Source organism: Mesoplodon mirus, assembly GCF_964341445.2.
Source record: "Mesoplodon mirus genome assembly, chromosome: 5".
Lineage (NCBI taxonomy): Eukaryota > Metazoa > Chordata > Mammalia > Artiodactyla > Ziphiidae > Mesoplodon > Mesoplodon mirus.
In genome coordinates, this window is record NC_138980.1 from 183,770,168 (window position 1) to 183,784,296 (window position 14,129).

Below are 14,129 nucleotides of genomic sequence, written 5' to 3' on the forward strand. Positions count from 1 at the left end.
GCTGCCCTGGGCCAGGCACTGCAGGCTGGCCTCATGCCCTCGCCTGCTCCCCCTGGGGGCAAACACTGTCCCGGGGGTCCTGTGGGAGAAGGTGTCTGCCAGCTGCAACCTCATCAACCCGTCTGCCTTTGACACGTGGGGAGCTCGTCCAAGCCAAGAGAAAATATTGATTCAGTGCTTAGCAAAAAAGGCAATCCATTGAAACAGCTTTGCTTTCACCGAGAGCCCTTTGAAAGCACAGTGGTTTACAGTAATGGCTGTTTTTTGTTTTTTTTTTTCGCGGTACGCGGGCCTCTCACTGTTGTGGCCTCTCCCATCGCGGAGCACAGGCTCCGGACGCGCAGGCTCAGCAGCCATGGCTCACGGGCCTAGCCTCTCAGCGGCATGTCGGATCCTCCCGGACCAGGGCACGAACCCGCGTCCCCTGCATCGGCAGGCGGACTCTCAACCACTGCGCCACCAGGGAAGCCCCGTGAGGAGTTTCTTTCTTTCTTTCTTTCTTTTTTTTTCGGTACACGGGCCTCTCACTGTTGTGGCCTCTCCCGTGGTGGAGCACAGGCTCCGGACGCGCAGGCTCAGCAGCCATGGCTCACGGGCCCAGCTGCTCCGCGGCATGTGGGATCTTCCCAGACCGGGGCACGAACCCACGTCCCCTGCATCGGCAGGCGGACTCTCAACCACTGCGCCACCAGGGAAGCCCACAATGGCTGGTTTTGAAATGCTTGTTTAGGTGGTATGAGTGCATTTACACGCAACTATTTATATAGCATTACTATCTTTTTTAGAAAACTTTTATGACATGTGACCGTCAAGCAGAATACTGTATAATTTCACACATCATGTGGCCATACCAGCAAACCCAGAACTCGACACCAGCACACTCACAGTCCCCACCGTCCAGCCACCGCCTGGCCCTTCAGGGACCCCGTCCCCACCCCGATGCACCGGACAGCGTTGCCCAGTTTTGAAATCTGCACTCTCAGCAGAAGCAGGACGCAGGCTCTTGCCTGGCTTCCAACAACCATGCTCCCAAGATCCGTCCCAGTGTTGAGTGTGTTTGCAGTTCATTTATCATCCTTGCTTGCTGGATTCTGCTGCGCTCACGACCACCCCCCATTTATTCGTCCACTGTGTCGTTAACGGGCACTGGAGTTGTGCCCAGTTTGGGGCCATGAACGTTCACACTCGTGTGTTTTGGTGAACGTAGTGTACATGTTTTTGTTGGGTACTTGCTGGATGTGGCATCGCGTGTCCCCATGTGCAACTTCAGTGGCATCCCACATGCCTCCAGCTCTAGCCGCTCCACCCTGATGCCATCCCTGACATTTCTGTCTGTTTCATTTTAGCCAACCTGGTGTGGGGAAGAAATTCTGAATTTTGGTGTAAGTGAAATGTCCCCATGTGTGTTTGTTTCTGGAGGCCTTATTTGTCTTGTTGGTCTATTTTTCTTTCTAGAGTCCCACACTGTGTTACTGACTGTAACTTTATTTATTTTTATTTATTTTATTTGTTTATTTACTTATTTATTTTTGGCTGCGTTGGGTGTTCATTGTGGCGCATAGGCTTTCTCTAGTTGTGGCGAGCGGGGGCTACTCTTTGTTGCAGTAACCAGGCTTCTCTTGTTGTGGAGCACAGGCTCTAGGCACGCAGGCTTCAGTGGTTGTGGTGCGTGGGCTCAGTAGTTGTGGCTCTCAGGCTTAGTTGCCCCATGGGATGCAGGATCTTCCTGGACCAGGGATTGAACCCATGTCCCCTGCATTGGCAGGTGGATTCTTAACCACTGCACCACCAGGGATGTCCATGTAACTTTAAAATAAGTCCCCCATCCAAGAGCAGTAGTTCTGCAACTTTGTTCTTCCTCAACATTATGTCTATTATGGACTCTTGGTATTTCAATATATTTTTCAGAAATGTGTTTTCAATGTCCACACACACATACACAATCTTCTGAGATCTTTATCAGATTATGGTGAATCTATAAATCACCTTGGAGGGAATTAACATCTTCAAATATGAGACATCCAATTCATGAACATGGTACATCTCTCTATTCTTTAGGATTCAACACTTTTTTTCTGAATAATATTGTGTAGATATTTTGTAAAAGGTTTTGAGCATATTTGATTAGATTTTTTCTGGATTTTTTTAGTGCAGTTCTAAATATTTAAAAACTTTTTAAAATTGTTTTTGCTAATATATAAAAAGACAACAGAGTTTAAAATAATTCACAGACTTTATTTTTTAGAACATTTTTGTTTGCAGAAAAATTGAACAGCAAGTACAGAGTTCTCATGCACCTCCTCTCCCCTGACCTGCAGTTTTCCTTATTTCTAATATCTTGCATTGATGTGGTACGTTTGCTACACTTGATGAGCTAACACTAATACATTATGATTAACTGAAGTCCATAGTTCACATTGTGGTTCAGTCTTGGCACTGTACATTCTATGGGTTTAGACGAACGTATAATGACAGGTATCCAGAATTATAAAATCATACAGAGTAGCTTCCCTGCCCTGAAAATCCCCTGTGCTCCACCTGTTTATCCCTCCCACCAAACCCTGGCAACCACTGATCTTTTTACTGTCTGCATATTTTGTCTTTTCCAGAATGTCATGGAGTTGGAATCATACAATCTGTAGCTTTCTCTGACTGGCTGTTCTCCTTTAATAACATGCATTTAAGGTTTGTCCATGTCTTTTCATGGATTGATAGCTCATTTCTTTTTTTTTTAATATTGGACAAATCATAATATTGATATATTAACAAAATATTACCATGGAAGAAAAAATGAGCAATCCTGCATATCCAAATATTATTACTTGAAAAAATGATGAAAGTAGATAGCTCATTTCTCTTAAGCACTGAATACTACTCCGTTGTCTGGATGGACCACAGTTTATTTATCCATCACCTACTGGTAGGAATTCTTCTTGGAAGCACTTAGTTACTGATTTGTTTGCCATCTGTTCTTTAATGTGATGAAATTCACCTGTGTTCCTTTAGAGAGAACCTCTAATTCAGGCTCTTCAATCATTAAAACCAGGTCCCCAGTCACCCCCCAAGAGTGAAGTTTTAGTGTCACTCACAACGGTCGTCAGTCATACACAGCTGCCCTGTCTGAACCATTCTTTATCTCCAATAAAACTATTCTACAGGTGTGGCTTTCCTTACTCTGACCCGGGCACTATTCTAGGTACACACCATGTTCCTGCCATCCTGGAATGAACGTCTTGGTCGGCAAGAAAAACAGGGAAAAAGTAAGTATGAGCCAGGTGGGTAGGCCGGGTACAGCCCTTGGCTGAGTGGAAGAGGCCCACCCTGGGGAGAGCCATCTGCTTTACTGAGTGCATGGAATCAAAGGCTATTCTCATCCAGAAGCATCCAGAATAAACTCTGACCAACTATCTAGACACTTAGTGATCCAGTTGACCCATAAACTCAGCTGTCACACAGAGTGACATTTCACAGGTAGTTCTGGCTTCTGTCTGGACAACATGCTGGTAGGCTGCAGGAGCTGGAGATGCCTCCAGGGGCCACTGATGACCCAGTGCGGTGGAGCCGCCCTGCGTTTCTGAGGCTCCAGCCGGCACCCTCTGGTTCTTCCCCTCCAGGTAACTACTCGCACCAATCTGATGTGGCTTTCTGGGGAGTGATTTGAGGGACTCTAATGCTGGTCTCCTGATGGCTCCTCCCTGCCCAGGCTTCTCCAGTATGGACCACCATCCACCATCTCACCGTCTCCCCCTCCCTGGTTTGGCAACACACTGGTGTGTAATTCAGAATCAGATGACTCTGATCCTCAGGGCTGTCAGCAAAAAGGAGCAGCCGCAAGTATGTCACGGGAACGCATAGTTTTCAGAGTGCCCGTGTGGCTCTGAAATGCAAGTCGCTGGTAGGGGTGGCCTGCTTGTCACATCAGAGGGGCTCCCGACACCGCATGGGACACCCAGGTCAGACCCAGGCGCAGCCGGCTAAGGAATATTGTGTTTTCTCTTCTTGAGAAGCCATGCTCAACTTAATCACCCCAGTGGGTTCACAGTTGCAGGAAACATTGTTTCTTTTTAAAAAATCATCCTTTTCTTCCAGTTGAGTACAGCTGGTTCGCCATATGTGGTAACTGTTCTGCAGAGACACCCAGACACCGAGTTGGCAAGCCCTGAGCCTTTGCTCCTGGGGACGCAGGGCTGGGCTCCCGTGGGCCTCAGGTCACATTTCCCTCAATGGGTCAATACCTAACCCTGTCTTGTGTGTGTTTCTGCTGAGGGACATCTTACCGGATATCTACTGTTGCCGCATTGACACGGACCTTCAGCCAAGAGCACGTAACTCCGGCCCTGACAAAGCTTCTCTCCCAGGCCCTTTCTCCCGAAGCACAGTCCTTCCGCACTGGGCTTGGGGGCATTTTAAGCAGCAAACCCCCCCCCAAAAAAAAGCACAAAAATGCAAAAATGACAACTTTTTGTAGACCTCGAGAAAGCCACGTGTCACAGCGGAGCTGACACAGGAAGCAGTGTCTCCTCTCGGGCCGGGGCTGGCGCTACGAGGCAGGACCACGCTGGCTCGTCTACGAGCGTGGATCTGGAGCCCCAGACAGACTTCAGTGAACAAGTGTATTCGAGAACACAGAACCAGGATGGTGAGGACCGGGGTGGTTGCCTGGCCTTTATTCCTCTCTCCTCCGGGACCGTCCTGCGCCTGGGGCTCCCCCGATGTCCAGTATACGCCTCTAGGGGTGGGGGGGTGAGCATCGCTTAGCACAAAGGCAGCCAGGAGGGGGACAAGAGGTCAGCAGCGGGCCCACCAGGCAGGTCCTGGGGCAGACACCCTCTTCCGAGGGCTGCAGTGACACAGCCAGGAGCACACCTATTGGAACCCGCCCAGCGCCTGCTGTCCCGTGGGTATTCTGTAAATAGTTACTACCTGACCGTGAACCCCAAAGGGCCTTTTGAGGATGAAATCTCACTCCGGCCTCCACGGCCCTACCAGCGAGAGATGAGGGGACGTGGGGCTTGGCACACAGTGTGTCACCTTTAGGCCGAAGGGCCACCCAAGAACGGGCGGCGAGACGGCCACGAGTCCACACTGCTCTGCCTCATCCAAGGGAGCAGCCGAGATGGGGCGGAGCAGCCTGTGGGTGCTGGGGAAAGCCATGCCTGCAACCCACCTTCAGAATCACACTGTCGCTACAGCGAAAGCCAGAGAGGCCCAAACAGGGCTCTGATGGGAGCACCTGAAGCAGCATGGGAATCCCGCCTGCTGAGGAGACCCTCTTTTTCCTTAAGGATGGTGACTAAAAAAAAATCTTTTGGTAATTCCCTGGCGGTCCAGTGGTGAGGACTCTGAGCTTCCACTGCAGGGGGCACGGTTCAGTCCCTGGTCAAGGAACTAACGTCCCGCTTGCCGTGAGGCCAGAAAAAAAAAAAAAAAAAAAAAAAAGATGGCAACTGCCAGACCTTGTGAGGTATATTCCAGGAATGATTGTTTCCTGGAGAATCTTTATTCTTTCACAGAACTTTTAACCTTAACTTGCTAGAGATTGTCTTAAAGTCTTACCTCTAACATCTACATGTTTTAGGGGAATTCAGATAAAACTTTCCACTTTCTATCCCCTTTTAGGAATTTCTTCAAAGGCTGAGATATTCCAAGCACTATTTTGATTCTGTAATTCACCTTATGGGGAAAGTTGGCTCAAGGAATATTTCTGAAACAGACAAAGAGACCAGGAGATGGGCCAGGCCACAGCCACCCCTGAGCACAATGCGATGCCCACTTAAGCCCCAGCTCCAAGCCATTGGGAGGTTTTCTCTCCTGTGAGTCAAGCGCCCTCACCTGTGAAACAGCTGATGACCCCCCCCGTCCGCCTCTGCCAGGTCTCCAAGGTAATTTATACAACACTTTGCACACTTCAACACTGTTTCTTGTTATCATCACTATGGCTGTTATTATTATGTTATAGACGGCGACAAAAAAAAGTAATCAGTCGACCTAAGAAAGAAATGAAAAATTTTATTCGGGCCAAACTGAGGCTTATAACCCAAGAACAGCCTCTCAGAAAGCTCCAAAAATTGCTCCACCCATTAGAAGCCCAGGCACAGTTATTTAAGTTTTTTGAGACAGAGGGCTGTGCATTACATGAGGTATTATTGACCGTTTACAGTCTAGAGCTAAGCGTCACTGTGGCCCCTTAAAAGATCAAAAGGAATGTTTTCTTTAAGGAGTTGTCTTGTTGGTGCTGGGAGAATGTTGCTCTGTGTGGAGGAGCAGGTATGTCTGCCGATGGGGAGGTGTGGTCATCCCTAATGCAGATACATGATGCACAGTTGGGGGAGAGGGGAGGTCAAAGGGCAGAGTAAATTTTTTATGTTTAAATTTTTCCAGTCTTGCCATAAAATATGAATTTTATTTCACATAGATGAAGCTCCTGGTTAAAATAACAATGAAAGTGGAGCACCGATAGTATTTCACAGGTAGAATAAAACGCCTCAATCTGAAATGGTTAAAATACTAGATGCACCTGAGTTTTCCAAACTATAACCTTTAAAAACTCAATCTTGTCTCAGAAATTACTTCTCCAAATTTTGACGTACAGTACTTCACGTTTGTCTTCTGCTGGGAGTGAAGCTGCCGACCTGAGCTTAGGGGATGGTGGGTCACCCCTAGGCCGGTGACTCAGAGACAGCTGGCTCGGATGCAGCCGGAGGGACTGGGTCTGCTCTGGGTGCCCCCCTTCCCTGCTGCACTTGAGTAGAGGTGGCCAGGGGGACATCCACCCCCAGACAGTATGGGCTTCCTGAAAAGCTCAAAGGCAGAGAACGGTGGGGTCCTCAGGCCAGCATCCCAGCTGTTGGGAACAAGAGTGAATCAGCTGCCTGTGGACAGGGTGGGTGTGATGACATTCCTTGTGCCCTTGTGACCTGGCTGTGGCCCTGGACAAGGAACTAAAATGCTTAGACTCACTCCCAGAGGGTCTGCCTCTCCAGGAGGGAGGGCGCTGGGCAGGGAGGATGGAGAGATGGCAGCTCCCCCCGCTCCAGAGGCTTCCAGGAGTCGGGAAATCAGGAAGGGCTCATGGACGGAGGTGTCCGCCACTTGGCGAGGGTGCTGGTCTCCATGGGGGCAGACCCACCTCAATGCGCCGATGCTGGGAGGTCGCCAGGCCCTAGGTGGACAGCAGGAGCTGTGTGCTCTGGCTGGGGATGCAGGCGGTCCTCGTGGGCCTGTGTGTCCTGGACGCCAAGCCTGGACCTGCAGATCAAGCCCAGCATCTGAAGGAGGAGGGGAAAAGACCAGACAAAGACAGCATCTGGCCAGAGTGCCAGGACTAGGGGCAGAGCTGCTGGCCTGAGCTCCAGGGAAGAAAGCGCTGGACACTGGCTTTTCACGTGCTCCATGGCCAGGAACCGGTGGTCGAGTCGAGGAAGCCAGAAGTCGAAGAGCCAGCAGACGGAAAGATCCGCGGTCCAGACCATCTTCTAGGTTCGAGGGTTGATAATCATGGTTACAGAGAAATGACGGTGCTACTGGATGGAGGGGCATAAACTTTCAGGAACTTTCCCGGTGGGGGGGCGGGGGCAGCGTCCGTCACAGACAGGTCTGGGAACAACCTCAGGGCCCCCGCCGCCTGCTCAGTGCCCCCGGCAGGGCCCCCAGACTCTGCTGCTCAGGGTCCGCCCAGTTCATTGAAAGCCCTACTCAGTGCAGCCCCAGGGCAAGGCCCGGGGTCTTACATGTGATTCTCCAACCAGGCAGGACAGCCAGCCTGGGCAGGGTCACCTGGGGCCCTGCCCTCCCAGCAGAACAGGTCCAGCAGCTGAAGGGGCCACGTCCCCGCCCCAAGGGCAGGACTGGAGTTGGGGGGACGGTGTCTCAAGGCCACGAGGTGGCCTCCTGCCCACGCCCCAGCCGCCCCCACACACCGGATGTGCCCACATCCTGGCCTCGGTCAGCACTGCGTGGCCTGGTGCTGCCGTTTCCAGAAGTCAGCTGACCCCAGAAGGCGAAGTTCCTGTTTGCAGTGCAGACATTCTGGCAGGGGAGGGGGGGGGGACGGCCCCTCCCCCTCAGCCCTGCTGACCCTCCCGAGCTGAAAGGTCACAGCGACACATGGCAGGGGCCCGGGCAGAGTCCCCTGAGCAGCTTCGGGTGCCCTGAGGGAGCCTGTGGTGACAGTGAGCTTCCTCCAGTAAAGGAGCTGCAAAAGCACCGATTCTGGGGACTTTGTCCAGAAATGACCCCAACCCCCCAGCGGGGAGCATCGCACGCCCTGCCTCTCAACTCCAAGGGGTACAGACGCCTTGGGAGGGTCCCAGGAGACTGAGACCCCTCTGCTGCGGGCCTGGTGCGGACGGCGGGCACAGAATCCTTGGCTTTGGTGGTCTGGGCGCCGCAAACCTGCTGCACGTGAGGGCTTTCCCACGTGCCCCGGTGATGCTACCCGGCCCCCACCTGCACCTGCTCTCACCTGGACGCTGGCCCTACTGTTCAAGGTCCCTTTCGTCCGTCTTTGGTGGGGGTCAGCCGCCTGCTGCCAGCCAGGACCCTGCTTATCCCTAGTGGTCCCCCGGGAGACCCACCGACGCCTGTGCAGGGCTGGCCCCAGAGCTGTTGGGCTTTGCAGCCAGGCTGTCCCTGCCACGACCACTCATCCTGTTGTAGGCGGACAACGGCCACAGCGAATGCAAGAGGAGCAGGGCTGCGTTCTGGTGAAGCCTCGCTCACACTCTGCCCGCGGGTGCCTTTCCCTGTCCTGCACCCACACCCCTGTGAGATGTGACCTGTGAGCGTCCTGGCTGTGGACGGGATGACGGGGCCCCGAAGCCCTGCCTGCCAGGTGCTGCCCTGAGTCCTGCCGGAGCCTCGTCCCCCTAGCCTCCCGCGGCAGTCTCTTCCTCCGGGCAGCCTTCCCTGAGCAGGTCACACCTGCATGTGACCCCCCACCCCCCGCCCCGGTCAGAGCCTGAGCTTGGCTGCGTTGGGAACATGCTCCCATGTCCCAGGAGCCGGCCCTGAGCTGCGGGGAGGGGCCATGAGGGGGACAGGTTGAAAGCCAGAGCTTCGTCTGTTGAAGACGTCCTGGGCCTGTGAGAAGGGTGCGACGCCACACCTGCATCAGGGTTTGGAAGTAAAATGACCCCCTTCCCTCAGCTTGGGGCACCCTGCAGCCCAGGCCCCACCCCTACACGTGAATTCCTCACGGTCCTCAATCATCCAGACCCGACCGTGTCCTTGCAGGGACGCGACCCTTAGGTGACTTCATTCCATTGAGAAAAATTCAGGCAAGGCAGCCAGTTTGCACAGCATCACAAGCCACAGGTGGCGTCGCTGCCCCGTCCTCTGTGGCGCTGGCCATCCTGGCACAGAGCCTCCACGCAGGCCCCTCCTAACACCCGAGCAGCCCAGGCCCGCCCTGGGTTCTCCACAAGCAGAGTCACAAACCGGCATCTTCAAGAAGAATGACAAGAAGGGCTGGAAATGCCCCCTGGGAGCAGGTGAAGTTTTGTGGGAGCCCAAAGCTGCCACTGTTGGCAGAGGGAGGGCCCATCCAGACACATCCTTGTGCAGGGAAATCCCTGGGAGCCGTTTTCGGGAAGAAATCTGAGATCCCGTGGCTCAGTAAATATTAGCACAGCACGGAACACCCTGAGTGGCTGGATTCAGAGATGGACTTGGTTCTGCCAAAGTCAGGGCCGGCGGGGAGCCTGCCCGACTGCAGCCCCACGGTGACCCTCCCAGCAGCGCTCCCACCCCGTGGGGACACACCCCTGGCCCTCCCGCCCAGCCGAGCTGCCGACGGGCCCGTCCACTCCAGCCGGTTCGCTGGTGAGCTAAGGAGCGATGCTGCTGGGTCCCGAGAGGCCACCCCTCCATCCTGTCCCTCAGTGTGTAATCAACACCGTCAGAAACTGTACAGAAGGCATGCTTTCCGTGTGCAGTGGTGAGGGCCTGGCAGTCCAGACGTGGTTAGACACAGAATAGCAGCACTCAGTTAAAAAAAAGAAACTCTGAAACTAAGGAATCATCACTGCAAGGCTGTATAATCCTTGTTTTGACAGAAAAGACAGCTTCCAGATTACCCTGTTCTATAACTGAAAGCCTCACACACTGGACCGTCCTGCAGAAAATCCACGGTGGGCACCATGCAGAAAGGAGCAGCCGTCGGATTAATCAGCGGCCACGGGGGCCTGAGCTCCACGGGGTGTTCTCACCAGGACCCAGGGTGTCGCCTTCAGGGTGAGCCTTGGATGAAGGTGTTTAGCCTTGAGAAACACAGTTAGAATTTGCAAAGGTGTCAGGGTGGGGGGACCAATCCTATCGCTCTGCAGAGGAGGACACCGAGGGGTGAGTCCCCAGCCTGATCAGGGACCCGTGGTGACCCCACCCGCCCTGCGCCCGCCTTCCAGGGCTGGCTCTGCAGAACCTCTGTTTGGCACGTGGGCCCTGCATCAGCCACCCGCCTCCACAGTCTCCCGTTCTCCTCCCAACCCCACATGTGTGTTCAAAACACACCCACCTCCAGGACACACCGGCGGACAGGTGTGCTCAGGTGAAAACACCTGAAAACCACGCAGAGCAGTCCTGTGCCTACCTAGGCCTCAGAGGGGCAGGACGGTGTAAAAGTAACTTCCCTGAAGCTTTGGTTGGAGAGAGGGGAGGAACAGGGTTAGGTGGCTGGAAGACCCCTTGAGGGGAGCCCACCCGGTCTGCAGCAGGTCTGCCTGGAGGGATGAGCCCTCAGCCCCGCCTGCCCCCTGGCTGACCGCCAGCTGCAAGTCCCGCCCCACAGGGCCTGGGCCGCGTCACTCCGAGGACTGTGCCCAGAGGAGAAGCAGGAAACGTGCCCTCTTCTCTTTCTGCTCCGCTGATCTCTGAAAATGGGGCCCAGCAGGTTCCGCCCCTGATGTGCAGCACCAGCCCCTCCTGGGAACTGTGCTGTGTCGACTGGACGACAAGACAGCCTAGAAAGGTCACACGGTGGCAGGCAAGCCCCCCGCCCCACCACATTCTAAGGTTCCAAGGCCTGAAAGAGCAAGACGCCCATCTGAGAACCAGCTGCAGCCCACCCGACTCCCAGCCCGATGCATCCGCCTCAGGTCCCTGCCAGGCTGTAGAATTATCCAAACAAGCCCGCCTCGTCCCCCTGGGAACTGCAAAGCTTCCTCTGCAGCCCCCCAGACGGGCCCATTAGTCATGTGCCTGTGACTAATCACCTGCTGCCAGTCTCACCTGTCCAGGGTGGGGTGTGGGCAGGTCCCTCCCTTCTGGGTGGGGTGAGAAGCAGGTGGCCAGAGCGGCCCCTTTGGCTGTGTTGGCTGAGGTCCAGGCATCCCTATACGCGCTTTCCCCTTGGGGTCAGGGAATCCTCCCTGCCTTCCTTCCAGGCAACGTCCAAACAGCTAAGGTTTCAAAGCCAAAAAAAAAAAAAGGATTGAGAACTGAACACAACAATTCCACAAAATCTGCAGGAATGGAGGTCTCCCCCAAACCAAGTTCCTGATCCTGAGTTTGTGGGGCTGACATGCCCCCTCCCCGAAAACTAAACACGGGACCGAGCGCCTCAGGAAGGAAAGGAAAGGTGGTCGTGAGGGTCCCGTGAACTCGGAGGTGCTGAAGAAATTCATGGGGCAGAGTCCCCTCCCTCCGGTCCACCCACTGAACCGGAATCGGGCACCGTCTGTCCCCCTCCACGGGCTTTCCCGCCAGGTCCATCTGCAAGTCCGTCCCCGTGGCTGAGCCGAGGCCGGGACCCTCTCTGTGCAAAGCCTGTCATGAGGGAACAGAGGCTTTTTGTTGCCCTGCGGTTTCCAGGGCTGAGCTGGCCTCACGCACTGAGTGGTCTTGCTCCACAGACCTTGGCCGCCTGGCCGCTGTCCAGCGGGGGACAGAGGGATCTGTGTTGGGTCAACAGCACAGCACAGCCACGGCAGGAAAGCGGGGCGGCCGTCCCCAAAGCCCTGGATTGTGTGAACGAGGTTTCTTTTTCCGAAGTCGCCAAAATGTCGGTCCATGCTGAAAGCTCACCGCCAGCCAGGGTCACTGCAGTTCCATCTAAAATAAAAATACTACAGAACCAGAAGCTGAGTAAATTCTTTTTTCTTACTCTCCTTCAACAAAGCTGAATGGAATAATTGAGATCAAATCCTCCCCTTCAAAATCACATTTGGCTGAGAACCATCTGTGCCAAGTGTCAGCCTGAAATAATCCTTTTGCTGACATTGTAAACCCTGTGAAAGAGCGTGGACCACAGAGATGCTGACGCCACCAGAAGCGCGGCAGGACAGATGAGATGTGAGTTCTCTTTAATTTTATTCTTAAAGTGAAAGAGCTTGTCAGCAGAGCTGCATCTAAAACGAGTCACGTAAATGCTGTGAGCACTCAAACCACCTACTGTCAGGATTTTACCCTCCAACGTAAAATAAAATTCAAGCACGGAGATTAAAATTAAAAGTATTGAATATAAAAAGCCACAGTTTCATGATCAAAAGAATAAAGCTCAAGACCTAAAACGTACATTCCCAGTTACATAAACACCCGTGGGTGTCTCAGGGTCACACCCCCTCCTGGGTCCAGCCCCGTCTGCTTTCCTGTGCAGGACGGCACGTGCCACAGTGAGACCCCGACGGACCCCAGCCTCATGCTGCTCCCCTCGCCATCTGCCTTTGTCCATTTACTGTTGGGGTCATTTACCATTGCTTCAACTTTCAGGAGATGTCTCATCACCTTCCGCATCTACTTGTCCAAATCTGCTCATGTCTTAGAAGGAGTCTGAGTCCCCACCCAAAGTGCTGCCTTAGGACACCCCCTGGAACTCTGTGCCTCTCTTCTTTGGTCTTAGGTTGTGATTGTTTCCGTGCTTCTAAAAAAGAAAAACAATCCCCATTCGCTGTGGTTCTCCGGCTCTGCCTTGTTACCCACCGCCAGCACCCGGGGCTGCATCTCCTTCTCGGCTACTAGTCGACTGCTCAGGGCTCCACACGTGACTCTGCTGACTTCTCTTACCACCTGCCCCCTGGATGGACACTCCAGTTCTCACAGTTCCACAATAAAGAGTCTGCTCAGCTGTGGGGCTTCTCTGGGATGTATCCCTAGGGCTGTCGTTCCTGGGTCACAGGGCGTGTGCATCTTCACTGACTGGGTGTTTGCGCACTGGTTCCCGGGCGGCCGCACTCGCCTCGCGTCCCAGGTCCTGGCCGGTCCCCAGCACCACTTTGCCAGCCCCTCTCATGCTGCATCTCCTTGGGTGCGTCTCCCGTGGGTCTGCAAGCTCAAGCACCTTCTCGTCTCTTCCTGCCCTGCGGGCTTCCTCTCTTGGGCGTTGCCTGTGCGTAAGCTTTCCCCATTTGGGGTCATTTTGCTTTCTTAGAGCCATGTAGAGTTTCTTTACATTATCAAACGATGCTGGTCCTTTTCCCATGATGCTCATTGTAACTATTTTTTGGCTGAGTTGTGGCTTTTGTTTTCAGCTGGTTTACAGTGAGACTTTTACAATGTTATCGAAACCTGTTGGTGTCTCTTCGGCTTGTGCTTTTTGTGGACTCATTAGGAAATCCTTCCCTATCCAGAAGTCACAAAGATAATCTCCAATTTTTTTTAACTTTAAGGTTACACTTTGCACAATTAGCCACTCATTCATTTGTGGGGTTTTTTTTTAATGTGGTAAAATAAACATAAAATAAAATTCACCATTTTAACCATTTTCAAGTGTATGGCTCAGTGGCATTTAGTGCATTCTCAATGCTATGCTACCATCACAGGCTCTTTCTTCACCCCAGACTCATTTGTTTTCTAAACCATTTATTCAACAGACCTTATCGAGCCTCTCATGAGGGCCGGCAAGACGCTGGAACAGCCAGTGAAGGAATTAACAGGACTCCCTGTCCTCGGGGGCGGACCCTCAGGGACACGCGTCAGTGGTAAGAAGGGGGGACCGGACGACCGGGCCGGCTCTCCGGCTTTTGCCCCAGGGCCGAGATTTGTCCCCTCTGACCTGTGAGGTGACGCGTGGGGCCATCACCCCAGCCACGCAGGGCGGCCCGCATGCGGACCGGACGCTGCTGCATCTCAAGGAGCTTCCCCCAGAGAAAAGCTGCTGAGAGCACCTGGTGGCACAAACCAGCTCCCGGACGCCG

General features: G+C 53.6%; 1 long non-coding RNA gene across 1 annotated transcript; it reads right to left on the bottom strand.

Annotated features, from left to right (window-relative positions):
- Nucleotides 1-10,198: 10,198 nt before the first annotated feature.
- On the bottom strand, nucleotides 10,199-11,694 carry LOC309805463. The gene is made up of 3 exons (XR_014294246.1): nucleotides 11,227-11,694; nucleotides 10,514-10,634; nucleotides 10,199-10,259 (listed from the first exon to the last, which is right to left on the bottom strand). It is a non-coding gene; the product is annotated as an uncharacterized lncRNA (long non-coding RNA).
- Between the last annotated feature and the right edge of the window lie 2,435 nt (nucleotides 11,695-14,129).